Below are 19,340 nucleotides of genomic sequence, written 5' to 3'. Positions count from 1 at the left end.
CTCCCTCGAGACTGTGACCTTCCCAGAGAGCTGAAAACACATCGAGATCAACGCCCTACTCAAAAAACCCAAGGCAGACCCAAGAGACCCCAAGAACTTCTGGCCCATCTCTCTGCTCCCGTTCCCGGCCAAGGTCATCGAGATGATCGTCAACAGACAGCTAACCCGATACCTCTAAGGAAACAGAATCCTGGACCCTTCCCAGTCAGGGTTCCGCAGCAACCACAGCTATGAGATTGCCCTCATCACCGCCAATGACGACATCAGGACCCTGTTGCACACAAGTAAGACCGCAGCACTCATCCTCCTAGACTTCTCCGCCGCCTTCGACACCATCTGCCACTGCACACTAAATGCACGCCTCCACGCCGCAGGGATCCGAGACAAGACTCTGGAATGGACCACATCCTTCCTCTCAGGCAGAACCCAGAGCACCCGCCTCCCCCCATTCCGATCCGAAGCCTCCGAGATCATCTGCGGCGTACCCCAGGGATCCTCCCTCAGCCCAACACTGTTCAACATCTACATGACCCCGCTTGCACACGTCGCCCGACAGGACGGCCTCAACATAATCTCCTAATCCGACGACACTCAACTGATCCTCTCCCTCACCAAGGACCCCATCACCGCCAAAACCAACCTCCATGAAGGAATGAAGGCCGTCGCCAACTGGATGAAGATCAGCCGCCTGAAGCTGAACTCAGACAAGATGGAGGTCCTCATCCTCGGCTCCAACCCTTCAGCCTGGGATGACTCCTGGTGGCTGACTGCACTAGGGATAGCCCCAACACCCACAGACCACGCACGCAACCTGGGAATCATCCTCGACTCAACACTCTCAATGACCAAGCAAGTCAAGGTCGTCTCCTCCTCCTGCTCCAACACCCTCTGCATGCTCCGCAAGAGCTACAAATGGATCCCAACAGATACAAGAAAGACAGTCACCCAGGCCCTCATCAGCAGCAGACTCGACTACGGAAACGCCCTCTACACGGGAGCCCCGACCAAGCTCATCAAACGACTACAACACATCGAAAACGCCTCGGCACGACTGATCCTTGACATACCATGCCACAGCCACATCACCCCCCACCTGAGAAACCTGCACTGGCTCCTCTGTCAACAAGAGGATATCCTTCAAGCTCCGCATCCACGCACACAAGGCACTCCACAAGACCGGCCCTGCCTACCTCAACAGACGTCTCTCCTTCTACATCCCCAACTGCCAGCTACGCTACGCCGACCTCTCACTAGCCACCATCACGCGCATCCGAAGAACTACCACCAATGGGAAATCCTTCTCCCACCTCGCCGCCAAAACATGGAACACACTCCCACTGAGCCTACGACAGACCCAAGACCTGCTGACCTTCAGGAGAACACTCAAGACCTGGCTGTTCGATCAGTAGCGCCCCCCCCAGTGCCTTGAGACCCTCGCGGGTATGTAGTAGGGGTGGGCGGAATTTGCGAAAGCGACTTTTGCAAATTATCGCGAAAATGTTTAAAATCTCCGCAAACACGTGGAAATATCGCGAAGATGCAGAAGTTTTTTTCCCGCCCGTTCGTGGTATTTTCTGCGTGTTCGCGGCTCGCCAACTTACCCATGCGGTTGCTTGCGGGCGCGGCCATCTTGTTTTCACTCTTCTCGCGGTGCATGATCGCGAGAAGAAAGACGTGATCGCGCGACGCATGACGTCACTGCGGGCGCGAACAGCGCAAATGGCTAAAAACAATACAACATCTCATGGAGAACGCGACCGGATCAAGAAAACTTGTCGGCGAACGCAGGGATACAGGTAAGGCGATCGCGCGTGCGCGAGAATGTATTATTTTACAGCGCGAGCAAGAAACAAATTATCGCCAAGCTGCGGAAACCGGAAATGTTGACATTTTCGCGCTCTCCGCGGAACGCGAAAATGTCAAATGATCGCAATTTCCGCGCACGGAACTAAATTTTCGCCCAGGCCTAGTATGTAGTGCACTTTACAAATGACTGATTTATTGATTGATTGATTGGTATTCTGGAACCTTTGGTATTGTGATTCGGCTGCTTGGAGACTGCATTAAAAGATTATGCATAATGTCAGCCTCTGTGTCTTTAATGAAATCCAGATTCTCAAGTCATGGAAATAGGAGAATCGCAATTGTTGTGCAACCGCAATCAGTAGGAAAACAATAGTACCTCCCCCTGCAACTCGCTAATAGGAAGGGACCCCCTTTGCATGCCCCTTCCTAATAGTGACTTGCAAACACTATTTTTCAAGTCGGTAAAAGGTTACTGAATCATAAATTAGGTACATGCTACAGGCTGTTTTTGCGGTCACAAATGGACTGGTTAACTGTTTGCAACTTCTAAAATCGGTCATGCATGTTGCCTTTAGTCCCTTGGGCATAACACCAACATCAAGAACTACTCACAGCTACTAGAAGGAAGTAGAGAACATTCCAGATAAGGGGAGTAGAATGGAGTGGTTTAGGTTTGGGGCATGATGTATGATATGAGACATTTATTCTCCTTAGTGATGACTACAGAGGAAAGGGTTGGCAGCACAATGCTATTCCTGATGGAGGAGGACTCAAAGGGAATCATTTCATGAAAGAGGGTCGGTATGGTTAGTATTCCAACATTGATTGCAGGAGGTCAGAGGCACGCATTGGGGTAACCTGGCAAAAGAACTCAGGAAGAGATAAGATGGTGGATGTACCTTATTTTTTATTTGTGATAGTCACAGTTTGGGGCTTTGCACTTGTGGATATGTAGGTGGATGCTATTGAGCAAACATAAATGGCAAAGCTAACCACTAAAACTAATAAAAGAAGAAACTGTTATGAATTACACAAAAGAATTTATTTATTAAGAACCCACGTACACACACCAAACACAACAGGCCCACGAGCCTCTCTTAACCATAAACAAACACAAAACTACACTATCTCTTTGCTAACTGATACCACCTGTATGCCCCACAACAGATCAAATGCCTCCCTAAATAAAATACAGTTCACTCTCTCTGTCCTCTACAACATTTCATTGTACCCTTCTGAAGTGAGACTCTGTCATTATCGGCGACTGGCTGCTATGGGGACAGTGTGGCTCAGCTGCCAAGGAAAGTTCTGATGACTCATGCCAATGGTTAGGAGGGTGAGGTAGCTGTCTCTAGTGCATCCTCCACCTTCTCCAAGTCCCCCATCATACTAAGCCAAAATAGTATTTGCCTGGCTCGAGTCAATCATGCTGCTGTCACAAGGTACATCCACACAAATGGGCTACCAATTTTTATCAGAAAAAGAGTGGAAATGGCGGATGGTCGGACGTTTGTAGATTCCAGCGTGCAGGTACTATTAAAATGCATGATTTTTGCCAAACTTTGGAGGTTTGGTTGCCATTGCGGGTTAGAAAATGTTATGGGATTCCTGCTAGTCACCCCACACTGGACTCTCCTGAATGTTTTTTTGTTTTCAGAAATGTCTGGGTTTAGTAGGTCTTCCTGGTTGCCAGCTGACCCCTTGTCTGAATATTGCAGCCAAAGAGCAATGCAAGTGAGAGAAAATTGAGATTTATCCACATTCTGCTAGACCACATGTTAAAAACTACTCTCAAAAGAATCAAAATTTCCTCTGACTTGCAATGAGGATGGGGATGATTCAGTCCCCAATTTGGAAGACTGTTTGTGTTTTAGGGTTGGGGTGCAGCTTGATGTTAGCCCCCACCCCATTATTTCTTTGAAAAATATTTTTGGGAACCTGTGGATTTTCCACCTAGCCTGTGGGCAAATTGGAGATAAAGAGCCATGAGTACAAAGGCATATTGTATTTCGTAACTGCGCGAATCATAATTTTGGGCTCTTAGGAAATGCAGAATTCAATTTCGGAATGTATGAAAGACTTTTGCGAGGGTGCAAAACGCGATTCCTACCTAGTAGAAATCGCATTTTGGAAATCGCTAAATACTCACAGGGGGCTTGAAAGATTATAATGCCTCTTTTGGGGTGGGAGAATGGCCGGATGCCAGAGTTGGCCACCTCTACCCCTTTTTTGCCCCAATTTAAAACCCTAGTGTCTAATAGGTTTTCTATCCCTGGGGCAGATTGGGGGGCAAACCATAATTGGGACAAACATCCTATCAAACCCCAAGGGAAACAGGTGGATTGTATTACTCCTTTTGGGGTGAAGGTATGGCCTGATGCCTTGGTGAGGTGGGCCACCTCTACAACTTTTATTTTTCATGACGCGGAAATCCCTGGTTTCTAACATTGGTATTTCTGCTATTGGAGCAGACTGGAGGTAAACACCCTCTATCTACCCACAAAGAGGGCAGAAAAAACATGCTGCCTCTTTTTGGGTGGGTGCATGGCCCAATATACATATGAAGTTCAACCATGCTTTTTTGCCCTAAACAGATCCATATTTTCTAGTGGAAATTCTGTCCCCCTCGGAGGGCAGACAGGGGGAAATCACTCTAATTTGCCCACCTTAGGGTGTGGGGGGGTTAAAAATATTATCAACCCTATTAGTGGGGGCATGGCTGTTTGCCATGGTGGGCCACCCCCCAATCTTGTATTTTATGACATGCAAAAATCCCTGCTACCAAGGTGGACTTTTGTTCTCGAGACAGATTGTGGGTAAACAACCTGTATCAAGGGGAGGGGCAGAAACACTATGTTTCTCCTTTTTGGGGTGGGTTGATGGCCCAGAGCCCAGGTAGACAGCCACCACCCTTTTTTCTTGCCCTAAAAATCTCTGGTGTCTAGTCAGCTTTCTGCCTCCACTGGGAGGGCAGTTTGGGGACAACCCCCCTGCAGCTCTCTTGGGTTGGCATACAAACTGTATTGGTCCTTTTAGAATGGGTGCATTGCCTTATGCCAGGATGGGTGCCACCCAGCCATGTGGCAATCCTTGGTGTCTAGTGAGCTTTCTGGCTACAGTTGGCTGATTGTAGTTGAACCCCCCCCCCCATACATGTCTTGGGTGGCTGAAAGACCCGTAGCCCCCATTTTGGAAGGCACTGCCCAATACGTGAGCAAGTTGTCCTGACCTTTTTTCCCTAGTATCTAATAGCATTTTCTCCTGCCAAAAGGGCAGAATGTAGGTAAACATTGTTTTTCATCCCATGCAAGTGGATCAGAAAACTTTATTGCTGTTCGAGGTTGGGTCCATATCTTAATGCCTGGGTGGGTCACTCCACGTCTTCTATATTTGGCCTACTGTTTCCCTGTGGTCTTGTGGGCTTTCTCCCTCTACAGGAGAGCAGATTGAGGGTTAACCCATTAATCTGCCCACAGTGGGTCAGAAAGACTGTTGTGCTCATTGAATTCTTAAGACTGTTGTGCCCCATTCCTTTTTTGTTCAGTTATTTTCAGTGACATTTAATAGGTTTTCTACCCCCTGGGAGCGGCACGTGGGAGCTAACAGACCCAATCTCCCCTCAGGGGTCAGAAAGGCTAATCCATTTTTTTTTCTGAGGGAGCACTTGTCCATGTCTGAGGGGATACTACCCAATCCCCAGTGTCTAGTTCGGGGTGTCCCTGCTCAGGGATCACCTTCCTTCAGCGCTCCCCTAGCAAGGATCCACTAAGGAGAGGTATCATTGAAAAGAGAAGATTCCCCTCTTTTAAATGTCTCCTGTCAAAGTCGATGTTCAGGGGGCCAGAATATGCCCCGAGCACTGATGCAAGTGAAAGTAAAAGGAGCAGTCTACTCATTTTCATTGTACTTTCAATGTAATCATGTCAGCACACCATGGGAGCTCTTCAACAGCAGTCTAAACTGAAATGTAAAAAAATAGAATTTCTCTAGAATCAGCATCAGAGGGATCCATTGACCTGGGTTCTTTGATGTTACCACTACATTAACAGTGCCAAACTGAGAGCGTTGTTAATGTGGAGGTCTTGTGAGTACCACCAAAGTGGTTACGCAATCAATAATATAAATTGAAACAATCCCAAGAATGTAAACTAATTATAGTGATATCAAAAGAGCCTGCAATGTAGTCTTTTATTCGGTACAAATGTTCAATAATATTCATGAAACTTCATTCTGACTTTGTGATTTAAAGTGATATTCAATAATCTCATCATTATAAAATATGCCTACAAAAGTACAGTCACAGCTGGTGTGTTTCAGAGAATTCCTGCTTCTTCAGGCAATAGTAATAACTGATGCTGAAAATTATAAATGTTCTATCAAATCGAGAAATCCTTGGACAATTCTCAATAAATAATGCATTGGCTTCTTCACAGTCAATACCATGATATAAAAGCTATTAAACAAAAATGTTATTTAAGATACCATGAGTGAAGTAATGTGTGAAATCATTAGCAGTGCATGAGTTATGCTTTACTGAACCATACCCAACACATTTCATAGGTTTTAGGTTGGTTTCAAAACCATACCTACACTTTTATCATGTTTTTTCTCTTACATTCAGCGGATTTTTTTGAACATATATTATGGTCACATAAGCAGTGCCATCCATCACTTCACTTTAATCTTTTTTTCATATTTTCTGGTCTATTTGAATTTATTCCACATGCAACGTCACCTTCTATTGACAGCTACTCTCACTGCACACAGACGCCAGCTTTGTGTAGTAAGGAATGGACGTAGGCCCTGTGCTAACCACCCATGAGCAGCCAATCCCCACTACAACGTGCACTTCAGCCATGTGTAGCATGGATTGGGTGATGGGTATGACCAGTAGTCAAGTCCTGTGCCCAACCCTCTTTTGGGCAGCCAACTCAGTATGGGTTGGCATGAGGGCCTACCATTAAGCCTTGCGCCCAACCCACTATAGGTCAGCAAACCCCTGCTGTGCATGGCAGAAAACCGTGTGTTACAAAGTCATCCTTGTGCCCTGGGCACCCCAATTTGTTTCTGACTAGTACTGGTGGTATCTGACTCTGACTGTCCCTGGGCTCTGCCTAAACAAGCCCTGGGCCAGTGCTATGTTGAAAGCACAGTTAGAATACAGTGAATACTCCTACATACTCTCGGATACACTATGGGTTAGGGTACCCCTATGATTGGCATGACCTCCTTTATAGGGCCCTAGTACATAATAGGGCAGGGGGATTAAAACTACCTTTAAGTCCATAGTATATAATAGTAAATGGCAGCTAAAGGCCAGCAGCCCTGCCTGCACTTGTGTGTATGCACTGCTGAAGCCTGAGGTCAGTTAAAAAGCAGCCCTATGTTGCAGGACTGTTTTTAATATGTACATATGTACCCAAACTCGACTTTGGTAACGGAGCCACTTACAATTCGGTAAACTAATATATTCTGGCATGATAGGTACCCCCAGGGTCTCCCCTAGGTGTCCCTGGGGTGGGGGGTCAAGTACTTAAAAGGAGCACCCTTATAAAAGAGGTTTTATATGCCTTGGGGTTAGGGAAATTGAACATTTCACTTCCCTCACTGTGGTAAAGTTCTTCCCAAAATCTACTTTTTGACTAGGAGGACTGTGGAGTGAGGATCTGCAATATTCTTACATATGCAGACCCCTAAAGTCTCCCCTAGGTGGTCCAGGGGTTGGGGATCCTATAGCTGTAGGCAGGGTCCGTAAAAAATATGTTTTATAAGCCCTGGTTTTGGAGAAATTTCCCAGTTTATTTTCCCCATTGTAGACCCAGAGCCACATAGATTAACATGGCAAGAAGTTATTATTAACTCCCTCTAGGAAATACAGAAAAAATATAAATCAAGGACTTAGTTACTGATAAATCCAGCAATATGCTATTGTAGAATTTTTCCTAAAATGTACAGACTAGAAGTTAGGAGACAGTGCTCTGCTCTGATTGGTCAGGTCAGAGTTAAGTGGATTAGCCATGCTGCTTTGTTTAAATGTGGGGATATGAAACTTGGGGGGAGATTCTATGAGGCTATCCGGGGCCGGAATCAAGTGATACTTTTTTATAAAGTGAGAGCCTCAGATACCATTGATCACACGTTATACTTGTCTCAGCAAGCCTAATTTATTGACTGCGAGTGTTTGTCTCTTTTATACAAAACTTAAATTTTTAAAGCAAAAACACTTTTTCACTGTGTCAAGTACATGTCCTTTGCATAAAACATGCACAAAACTTTATGCAAACATTAAGGAATTACTTAACAAACAAGACTTGAATTCATTGGAGCAGAAAGGACATTTTTTGCCTCTACGTGAATAACTTTCTGGTCCTATGCTGGGTCAGAGAGCAATGTTCAAAGTATGTTCTACAGAGCATTGATTGAATCTATTGCTTTTGTTCTCCTGGGGGCGAAGATGTCTGGTTGCTATCCCGGATATGACTCGTTATCTGTTAGCCGACGCATTTCGACCTGTGTTGGAAGTGGACCTATGTTTTATTCAAGAGGTCTTCATCAGGGCTCATATGTGGTTCCGAATGGACATCTTTCTCTACCAGTTGTAGATTACTGGCGTCTTCTTTAGCCTATTGGCTTAATTTGATGGGGAGGGAGGGAAAACTGGAATGAAGTTCTGGTCCCTTCTTGCTGGGAATGGTTGAAGTCCCTTATTCAATCATTCGTTTGTCAGAACCGACTCGTCCTGTTTTCTGTTTTTCCTCGACCGCTTCTGTCGCTTCCTGGTCAGTCTTTCCCGTAGCTGTATCTTCTGTCACTGGAAATCCTTCCGTTTCCATCGAAACTTTGAACATTGCTCTCTGACCCCAGCATAGGACCAGAAAGTTATTCACGTAGAGGCAAAAAAAGTTTGAGTTCCCACGTTTCACAAAAAAGAGGGATATCTTAGTGCTGTAGAGTTGTAATTCCTTCATGTTTTATCTATAATTGCAAAGTAATCTTTCCATGTTTGCATTAAGTTTTGTGTATGTTTTATGTAAAGGACATGTACTCAGAACAGTGAAAAAATGTCCTTTCTGCTCCAATGAATTCAAGTCTTGTTTGTTAAGTAATTCCTTAATGTTTGCATAAAGTTTTGTGCATGTTTTATGCAAAGGACATGTACTTGACACAGTGAAAAAGTGTTTTTGCTTTAAAAATTTAAGTTTTGTATAAAAGAGACAAACACTTGCAGTCTATAAATTAGGCTTGCTGAGACAAGTATAACGTGTGATCAATGGTATCTGAGGCTCTCGCTTTGTTTAAATGTGACACCTGGTGTGAAGCCCCCTTCTGGGACCAGAGGGTTCTAGTGCATAGGAATGCCAGAGCAATGGGATAGGGTTGTAAACCATGAGCTTTAAAGGCCCAGAAGGGCAGGCAGGAAAAGTCAGGTCCATCTCTGGCCACCCTCTCTAAACACAGCCAGATGGCAGCCTTGAAGAATGAAAGTGCAGATGCAGTGGCATAGCTCGAGCTTCTCGCGCCCGGGGTGATCACCAGAGTTTGCTGCCCAGGGACTGCCGGTGGAGGTATGAGCAGGGGAGGTTGGTGGGTGACGACAGATGACGACGAGTCGGGGAGAGGCGAAAGATGACAACGAAGGAGTGAAAAACGAACCTTGCACTCACCACCGCCCCCACCCCTGCCAGTAGCTACGCCACTGTGGACATGCCAGGCAGAGGGAGAATATGGAGATAAGCTTTCCTGGAGTTTGGTTTAGCCAGCTATTGCCTCTCTGCTGAGGCATCAGACATATTGAATTTTGGAGAAATAGTACTTCCCGGGAGACCATTGTGCCACACTTTGGAGGACATGTTCATGCTCTAGGTCATTGTCCTGCGCCTCCTGTATGACCCCAGAGAACATTGAATAAGTCGGAGAGGGGCAGAATCTCTCAGTTCTGCTGATTGAAACCACAGAAGAAGTAGGGCCCATGCTGGAAGTTTCATCTGCCCCAACCAGACCCTGCGCTCTGACTGCAAACGTAAAAAAGGTGACCAGGACCAACCGCAGGAGTCAAGCTGCCCACCTTTAACCGCGAGGCAGCCTAGATCTCTGGTTCATCCCACTGGAAAGCTCTAGAGGTCTGACTTCCATAAGTTTGACAGTGAGCTCCTCGAAAGGCAAGCTGGGGAACCCTCACTAAATCTGGTCTTGGTGGAGAGTTCTGACGGACCCTGGGAGAAAAATTTCCAGAAAAGTTTCTAAGTCAGAAGGTAAACATTTTTACTGAGGAGTAACGCGAGGGGTAACCACACAGGGCTCTATCGTGCTCAGCCTGAAACTGTGCCCCAACAGGCGCTATAGGTTTCTATGTGCTCTATAGTGGTAAATCCCTATAAATTTAAATCTCCGGTTCCCTACATTGATTTTTTTTCAATTGAGTCTCATTTTAAAGTTTTGAATATTTCCTATTTTTATAAACTGGTGTTGCATTTTTATTGGGTGTTGTGTCCTAATTTGTTTCTGAATTGGTGTTTTTAAGTGCTTTGCATACATGTCTCTGACCAGCTGCGGCCTGTGCAGGTAAGAGCAGTGGGACCCCGTGGGGTGAATTTCAATGGACGATGACAAGGAAAAATTAAACATTTATGTAATTTTACCCCATCATCGATTTTTGAAATGCCCCCCACCCGGCCCAACTGCCCCACAGCTCTTACCTGCACGGGCCGCTGCTGTCTCTGACGTTAAGCCTAACTCGCAGCCAAGCTACCAAGGGTTGAGTATTGGAATAATTTTCTGAGACCTATTCTGAGCCATATATTGTGTTAGTGGTCTTATTGTCAGTCATAGATATATATATTTACCAATACTAATAACCGACGTTCAATGAACTATACTCTGACTTGCAGGGAACGTCCACTCTACCTCAAAAGGTGATGTCTGTTATACCAATAGTGATGAAGTGCGCCTATTTGTGTGAACGCTGGTGAAGTTTTTCCCACAACATTTGAGATTTATGTTTCCTCACCCATCCACTGTTATCAGGATGTTCTTTTCCTTTAATACCCTCCCACCCTGATTGTGGTTTTCGTTTGTTTTTATTATTAAAAATGTTTGATTGTATAAGCAGTTTGAAGGAATATGGTGGAGTGAAACCATACGTGCTGTACACATGTAATTGATTTATACACGCATAGTAGCGTTTTAATTTACTACAACAGGATGGACCAGTCTTCCTGTAGTTGGGAGGAGGCTCAGTGACCGGTGGACTATGCTAGTAACTGTTATTAGTCGTAAATAATAATGATGATGTAATTGAGTCATTGAAATACTGATTTATATGTTGGATTTAGTAATCTGCCTACTGGTCTCACATGACAATTCTTATGTATGTATATTGTAGATCAAACTATTAATCTACATTCAAACACCATGTGCATGAGAGCTTTGATATGGTGTCTGGCCTCTGATCAGATACTGTGGCCAAACCTCTGTGGGTGACCAACCTCACTGTGCATGGCAGAAGGCACTGTGTCAAATCTTCTGTTGGCAACCAACCCAAAGCCAATGCATGGTAGGACTTGGCCACAGTGGTTAGACACTGGCAAACCTCCAAAGATGTCCAACCATTCCTAGTGGGGCTATTCTCGCCTCCAGATGGAATCACAAATCTGGTTTCAGGTCCGCGGCTCCCCCATGGGCCGTCATGGGCCCTTGAAGCTTGCAGTAAGTTCACAGTGCTATACAAGTGAAGCTTATGTTGGGTTTGCAGTCCTGTGCTTTAATTCACAGAACCAGATGTCCCCACAGTCTCAGGTTGAGCAAGCACTGCATCAAAACCTACATTCTATTTTCATTTTAAACACTGGGGAGGAAGCCTGTAGGTCCCTTCCACAGACCCCACATTGTCAAGAGGTGCTTACATTTTTTTCATGAGACTAGTTCCCAACTCCTGTCATTGAATTAGCAGCTTTCTTTCAGATTTTTCTTGCAACGCCAAGTCTTCACCTTGAAATTGCCAAAGAGAGACAAAGCTCCCTCAGTGAGTCAGGGGGAGCGTTTTATTTTATTTTTGGGTCCTATATAATAAATTCACATTTTATTGACACAGTGAACTTGGATGAGTGAGGTACCTTGCTGTCTCCTTGAATTATGAAATCAAGGTTTGGTGAAAAACATTTGTATAAGCGAGCATCTCCATGTGGCTGCCTCTCAAGTGAATAAGGTCATGTGGGGACTTTATCTTAGTAAATAAATGACTACTATGTCCTGATGAGACCTGCTGACGCATTCACTTAGAGTCTAAACATCAACAGTACCACATTAGGCTTTTCAGAACTCTGTTACTTATATAATAAAACATGGAATGGTTTCTGAATTAATGTTAGTGTGCAGCCTTATGTTCTTTCATTATCTGTCTTTTCGAAGTGTACATATTTTATATATCACAGAGCACTACATCATCTACAATACCTTTAATTCAAGACATTTGAAATACTGGAATATCAATGCAATGTGAGTTGATTGTCCAACACCAGTGTGTCCCTTAAAAATATTTTTTCTTTTCTTGTCCTGAACTAATGTACTTTTAAATACTGTTTTCTCAATGGATTTTTTTTCACAATTGACTTAATTAGATGTGGAATCTCTTTATACATTATCCACTAAACAAACTCTTTGGAACCATTGATTCTGAGGCCAGGTTTGGGTGGGTAAAAAGATCTGTCCTAGGTGGACTGCAAGTAGAGTAGCATCAGCCATAATTCTTTTTTTGTGTTGACTGCTCTGATTCTTTACATTTGAGTTAAAGAAGTACAGTACCATGCCCTGATTTTAAGATCGACACTGGTTGCCTGTGTAGCAACACCTGGGGGCAGATTTACAAGCCCCTTGCGCCACTTTTGCGCCGCTGGTGCATCACTTCTGTGAGGCAGTGGCGACGTAAACCATGAGCCAAAATGCGCCCTATTTACAACGTGACGCATCTATGGAGATGTGTCACGTTTTAAAGCCCTGCACCACATGAATTCTGCGTCAGGTTTCATGTGGGCGTTCCGGCTCAAGGAAGAGGGGGGGGGGGGCCTTCTGGCGCAGTAAAGCCTCGGAAACGTGCCTGAGTGAAATCTACAAGATTCCACTCAGTCACTTTTCCGACACCGCTGCGTCCAAACATTGTGCTTGCTTGAAGCACCACGTTATGAATGGGCAGGCCACGAGCATTGCACGACTCCAGCAATGCACCACCCTTCCGACGGGAGATGCGTCACGCATCTGTTTATCCTTGCACCATGATGCGCCGCATAGTAAATGCGCTGCATCTGTGGTGGCGCAAGGGTAAACTTGCGTAACGCATCTTACTTGGCGCATCCCTGCTGATTTGCAGGGATGCGCCAGTCTTCATAAATCTGCCCCCTGATCTTCTGAACTCTGTGTATCTCTCATGGAGCATCTCACAAATAATACCCTTTATTCATTCCATCCAAAATCTTCAGCCATATTCTTCAGCAGAAATTATGGTCAGCCAAAGTGTGACTAGCAATTGTTACATTTATAACAAGTAGAACAGGGGTGGGGAGTTGCGAGGGAGCTTCCTCTGAAGCTATGGAATACCTGGCCTTTTCACTTTTGCTCAGAAATAGCTTGAAAGAATGGATTTCCCACTAAATTTAAAGCTATCCAATACTCTATCATCATCATACTCCGTCAAGAAAAGTTTTATTGTCAATGCAATATCTATGAAATTTTAAAGCGTGCTAGAGATTTGCCTCAAAGTTTATTATGCTTCTTCAACCATTATATAAGTCTCCCAAAGCTAAAATTGTAACTATGTCAGATTACCTCAGAGTTGGCCGAGGGACACACCAGGATAGCTCTACATCCCTAGTCTTTTTGCATTATATTTAGAGCAGGAATCAAGATAGACTATAGAGCGTATAGAGTTGAATGGATACCCTATCAAACTTTACACCGGAAAGAAAGTGAATTATTAGGGTAGATGGAAATTCACAACAAATAATAAAGTAACTATTAGGTTAGCTACAGTCAAAAGTTTCAGTACTTTAACCTGAGTTCAATCTTGGCAGCTATGGCACTGAGCAGATAGGCGTAACCTACAGAAAGTGTGTAAAGCATTTACAAGTACCAAAATAGTTAAAAAGTGAAAGAGACAACAAATGAAAAGTCTTACTCATATTTACAGAAATCTAATAATGGGAAATGGAGATGTGAATTTTCAAATAAGTGTAACACGTTCCAACAAAAATAAAGCATCTGATGTAAGTCAATGGTCGTGGTAGACCGAACAAACACAACAAGATGATAGACGGGGTATTACCCCTCACCAGACAGGCTAGCGTGAATCCGGTGGTACAGCAATCAATGGATCCACGTCTGGGCATACCATTGGCAACTAAGGGTGAACATAGCAAACACAACATGATGATGGACGGAGTGGGGAAACTTTTTAACCACTCACACCCAGTCACGATATTGGGGTTTTATCCATCGTTCTTTTGCTCACTATCCCATCCCATTTTGGACCCAGAACTGCCAGGCCAGATCCTCCCTGAACAAGTTTCCTAGGATTGGTTTTGGCATATAACCCCTCATCAGCCAGGCTAGCTTGAATCTTTGGCACAGCGAGCAAGGGACCCACTACTGGGCCTACCCTTGACCACTTAGGGTGAACATAGCAAACACAACAAGATGATGGTTAGAGTGCTGAAACCTTTCACTACTCACACCAGTCAAGAGATCTTGGTTTAATCCATTGTTATTTTGCTCACTAAGCCACCCAAGGTTAGACCTAGCCATATACAAATCAGGATTCTCCTCATGAGAACAGTCCAGCCCACACTGTGAGGCCAGGTCCTCTCAGGACCAAAAACAAGCATCCTGGGACTGGTTTTGGGCTAAATACAGTAGGTGAGGTGATCCCAGTGAAAGTCTGCATGTCAAACAGTTGGAAAAGGTTTCTAAACCCCAGTTCAGAAAGGAGCTGTTTCTTTTTTCTGAAGGAAAATGTTTCTTCAAAGCCCCAATGCAGAATGGTACTTTGTCATTTTCTGAGATGAAAAATCCTCCCCATGTGGGTTGCAGCTGAAATTGTAACCGCTGCCTTGGAACAGAAGTTTGTATCGAGTTTGGTCCTGCTGGTACGCTGGAGCTTTTAGATTTCTCACTGAAAATATTCTATATTTCAATGCAGAATGGGACTAAGTTGTTTTTTGGAACTGCGGAAATCTTTGAGAGGGAAAAAGTTGAAATTCAATGCAATACTGTGGAGTTGATGGCTGGATACTTTTTTGATGGGTTTCACTGAAGCACTTTACGAAATATTTTAAAACTTCCCCAAACTTTCTTCTGGACCTCAAACTACCACAGGAATACACTGTAAAGCCCACGTACCTTAGGTGAGGCACTTAGAGACTCTCAGGTTGCTAGGCATAACCCAACAGCACTATCCAATCCATGTCCATGTAATACTGGTCAACTGGGAGCATTAGAAGAAAGGCCTCTTGCAGCCTGTTGTGTCCCTGCAGCTGTCCAACTGACCAATGGAGTTCATTTCTTTTTCCTGGGTATAAATGGGAGTAGACCCAGCTCTTCAGATCAACTTTCAAAGAATGTCAGTAGATTGGCCATCAGGTCTCTTCCAGAGGTACATAGGCCGTTATTCACAAAAGTAAACTTACAGTTTTGTGTAAGTTTCTGATTTTTTGTTGTCCACAAACACATTTTCACAAGTAGTATCTTTAAGATAACAGAGTCTCCACACCAGTGGCAGAGACTCCACAGATAAAAAAATAGGACAGTCCTAAAATTTGTTTGTGAATAGCAGACAATCATTAGCTTACACATAAGTGTAAGTTTACTTTTGTGAATCAGGCCCATAATAATTATTTCTTTGTCCCAATAGCTTCAACATTCATTTTTGCTTTCAGCAAGAGTTTGAAGAGCCTCTGATTCCCACACCTCTATCCCCATGCCCCATCAAGTGTCTGAAAAAATGTGACCAAAATAGGCTCATCCTAATGGAACTTTAGTGGGCCCCCATTGCTAGCCCAAATGCTCTTCAAAACCAACCACACATCTACAAAGCCACAAACACCAGAACCCTGTGTTTCTGACTGATAAGCTAAACACCTCGGGTATACAGCCAGGACATTGTCATGCTGGAGCGGAAGAGGAGAAGCAAGCCAACAGGCCTCCCCCAGCTACTCACCCAAAGCTCAGCTTCCCTGTACCCCTGAGGATCATCCAAAACCTGCTCCAATTTCTGGAAAGCTAAAGACCCACCAGATTTTTTAACAGTAAAGTAATACCACACTTCTATTCGGAGAGCCCATCTAGTTTCCCAATAAGTAGTTGACATTAACCCACTCAGATCAACAAGTGGCTGGTTGCATTTCTTTAGTTATGAGAGACCTACAATTCTCTCCATGTAAACAGTGGATTGGTGGCCTGGGCCAATGGGGACCTCTTCATGTTTTTAATGTTTGCAAACATTACACAGACCCATCACTGACATAACCTTTCATAAATACTGGTATAATGAAGTAACTTAAAGTGCTTCGAGAATATTACTGTTCACCTTTGTTTAGGGTTATCATAATGGGTGATAGTTACTATGTGGATGACATTGAATAATATAGGATGAGTACATCCATTCTACAGAAGACAACTCAATCTTCCACCACTTCTCTCGGCTGTCTTTTTATTTTGGCTTGAATGGCTGGAGTACACATATCTTCTAGCTAGAGGAGTTCCTAGAAGTTTTACATAAGCCCCTGCACATGTGCAAAAGCTTTTTCTTTCCCAGACTGCTCTCTGAGGATGGAACATTTGACACAAACAGACTTGCTGGAACTTTACAATAGTAATGATCAAATGGACCGCCCAACTGCCCAGCTTTGTATATAAAACTTTGAGCTGCATCTCAAGAACTATCCTTTGAGCCTGAACCGGTGTTTTTTGTGTGAACTGCAGGCATACTGTTAATTTCTTCCTGGGTAGGACTAATGCTGTGGTATTGCTGTAACTATCCTTGCTTGCCTGGATGCTACTCTTGCCCTTCATGGAAAACCTCAAGCCATCCCAACGAGGCCTGAATTGCTGAAGAGAATCTGTGACTGCTCTGCCTTTCACTGTGATGATAGAAATGGCCTGTTGATGAAACTGCCCCAGCCACAACTGATGTCAGTGAATATCTTCTGAGAGCCTTGAACTTTAAGAAATAGGAACAGACTTTCTGGTTGATTGAGAAACATGAACTCTAAGCAGCATTTCCTTAGGCAACTTTTGCTGCTCTGAATTGCCATTCTGATTTTGTTTGTTTTAAATGTCTGCAAATCTGAAGGATCGTACACCTAAACAATTGACAGTGATGTAAATAATGAGTTTATTCAGCAAGATTGAGATCCTCCACCATAATTAGTGTCCATTCTAGATGTGATTAACGTCCATTGAAGCTTTTACATCCATCAGCCTATAGCAAACATTGAGTACATGGCATTGGCTGGAAGCTATAATTTATTGTTACTTAGACATCTGCACTCCACATAGATTCAACGAAAAAACCCTCTTTTGAGTGAAGCCTTGTACTGCTCTTTCATGTCCACTCAGAGAGTCAAGGATACTTAAGTGATGTCCACTTTCTGTTCCAGACTGAGTAATAAAAGCAGTTACTGCTAAGGGCCCTGAGTCTTTTCACTCATTGGGAGACCACGCCTAGTAGTCAGTATGGAGTGAAACCTTTCTGCAGGCTGCATCATAATATTTCAGTCTCAGAAACTTTTAAAAATGTTGATGCAATGATTGTGATAAAGACGTAGTATTTACAATAAAGCTAGTTTCACTGTAAACGCTGAAGAAATATTGAGGCATATTATCATGAAACGGCCTTAAAATTATCGCCGCTTTAGCAGCAGAAAACTGCCGCTAAAGCGGTGATAATGGGCTTGATAATATGCCCTTGAGAATTCCCATAGGAGCCCATGTTCTGGTGTCAACATGGACTTCTATTGGAATTCTCTGTGGCAAATTATCAAGCCCATTATCGCCACTTTAGCGGCAGTTTTCTGCCTCTAAAGCGGCGATAATTTTAACGCCATGCTTTATAATATGCCCCATTGTTCCTCAAAATTATCACAACAATTATTTCTTCTTGTTTAACTGGGAAGTTTTTTGTCAGGTAAGAGGTACAGGGATGGATACCTGCTTCGCCCCCCCTATCCATGTTTACACATGGGCTAGCCAGAGGAGAAGGTGCTCATCAATGACCATGGCATCATTTGGGTTGAACATTAGGCCTGGGCGAAAATTTCGTTCCGTTCGCGGAAATTGCGATAATTTGACATTTTTGCGTTCCGCGGAGAGCGCGAAAATGTCAAAAATTCCGGTTTCCGCAGCTTGGCGATAATTTGTTTCTTGCTCGCGCTGTAAAATAATACATTCTCGCGCGCGCGCGATCGCCTTACCTGAATCCCTGCGTTCGCCGACAAGTTTTCTTGATCCGGTCGCGTTCTCCATGAGATGTTGTATTGTTTTTAGCCATTTGCGCTGTCTCGCGACAGTTCGCGCCCGCAGTGACGTCATGCATCGCGCGATCACGTCTTTCTTCTCGCGATCATGCACCGCGAGAACAACTCAAAACAAGATGGCCGCGCCCGCAAGCAACCACATGGGTGAGTTGGCGACCCGCAACCATGCAGAAAATCTCGCGAACATGCCGGAAAAAAACTTCCGCATCTTCGCGATATTTCTGCTTGTTTGCGATAATTTTAAACATTTTCGCGATAATTTGCGAAGGTTAATTCCGCAAATTCCGCCCACCCCTATTGAACATGTAGCATGTTGATTACTTTTCATTGACAATTTATTTGTAATCTGGAAAGGGATGCAGGATTCAGTGCAATCTTTTGTCGAAGCAATCAACAATAACACATTCAATTTGAAGTTCACCGGTTCCTTAGCACAACCCAAGTAAATGATTTGTAGGTGTATATTCAAGATAACAGAACAGAGATGTGGCTGCAGAAAGGAAACAGCATGTAATACGACCTTGCATGCTTGTATCATTTAAAAGCCAGCATCCCCTATGGGGAGATGCTGAGGTTAAGGATGTACAGTAGCCGTATTGATGAGCGCCACAGATGTCACAAGGAGTCAACAACTACATTTCTGGAGCACGCCTTCTCAAGAAAATCTCCGGAGGAAACAGTCAGTGTAGTAAACCAGAAAAACTGAGAATCAGTACTGTTCCCTAGTGCATGAACAACAAAGAAAAGAGAATCCAGTTCTAACATTTGATCTGATAACAAAATACATCAAACATGATGGATGTTTGCAAGATATTATCCGCTAACATTGACATTTGATTAGAGGTGACTCTACTTTGGGCCCAGTTATTTCCAGGACTCCATCATTAACTTATAGGAGAGCCTATTCATTAAAAGAGATGCTCTAGTCAAAAGCAGTCCTGAGTTAGTGGACTGGAAGTTGTAGCTTTAACAACCTGATGGTATTCGTATATGTAGCAAATGTAAGGTTTGTGG

Source organism: Triturus cristatus, chromosome 3_2 (genome assembly GCF_964204655.1).
Source record: "Triturus cristatus chromosome 3_2, aTriCri1.1, whole genome shotgun sequence".
NCBI classification, from domain to species: domain Eukaryota; kingdom Metazoa; phylum Chordata; class Amphibia; order Caudata; family Salamandridae; genus Triturus; species Triturus cristatus.
This window is presented reverse-complemented; position numbering follows the sequence as displayed.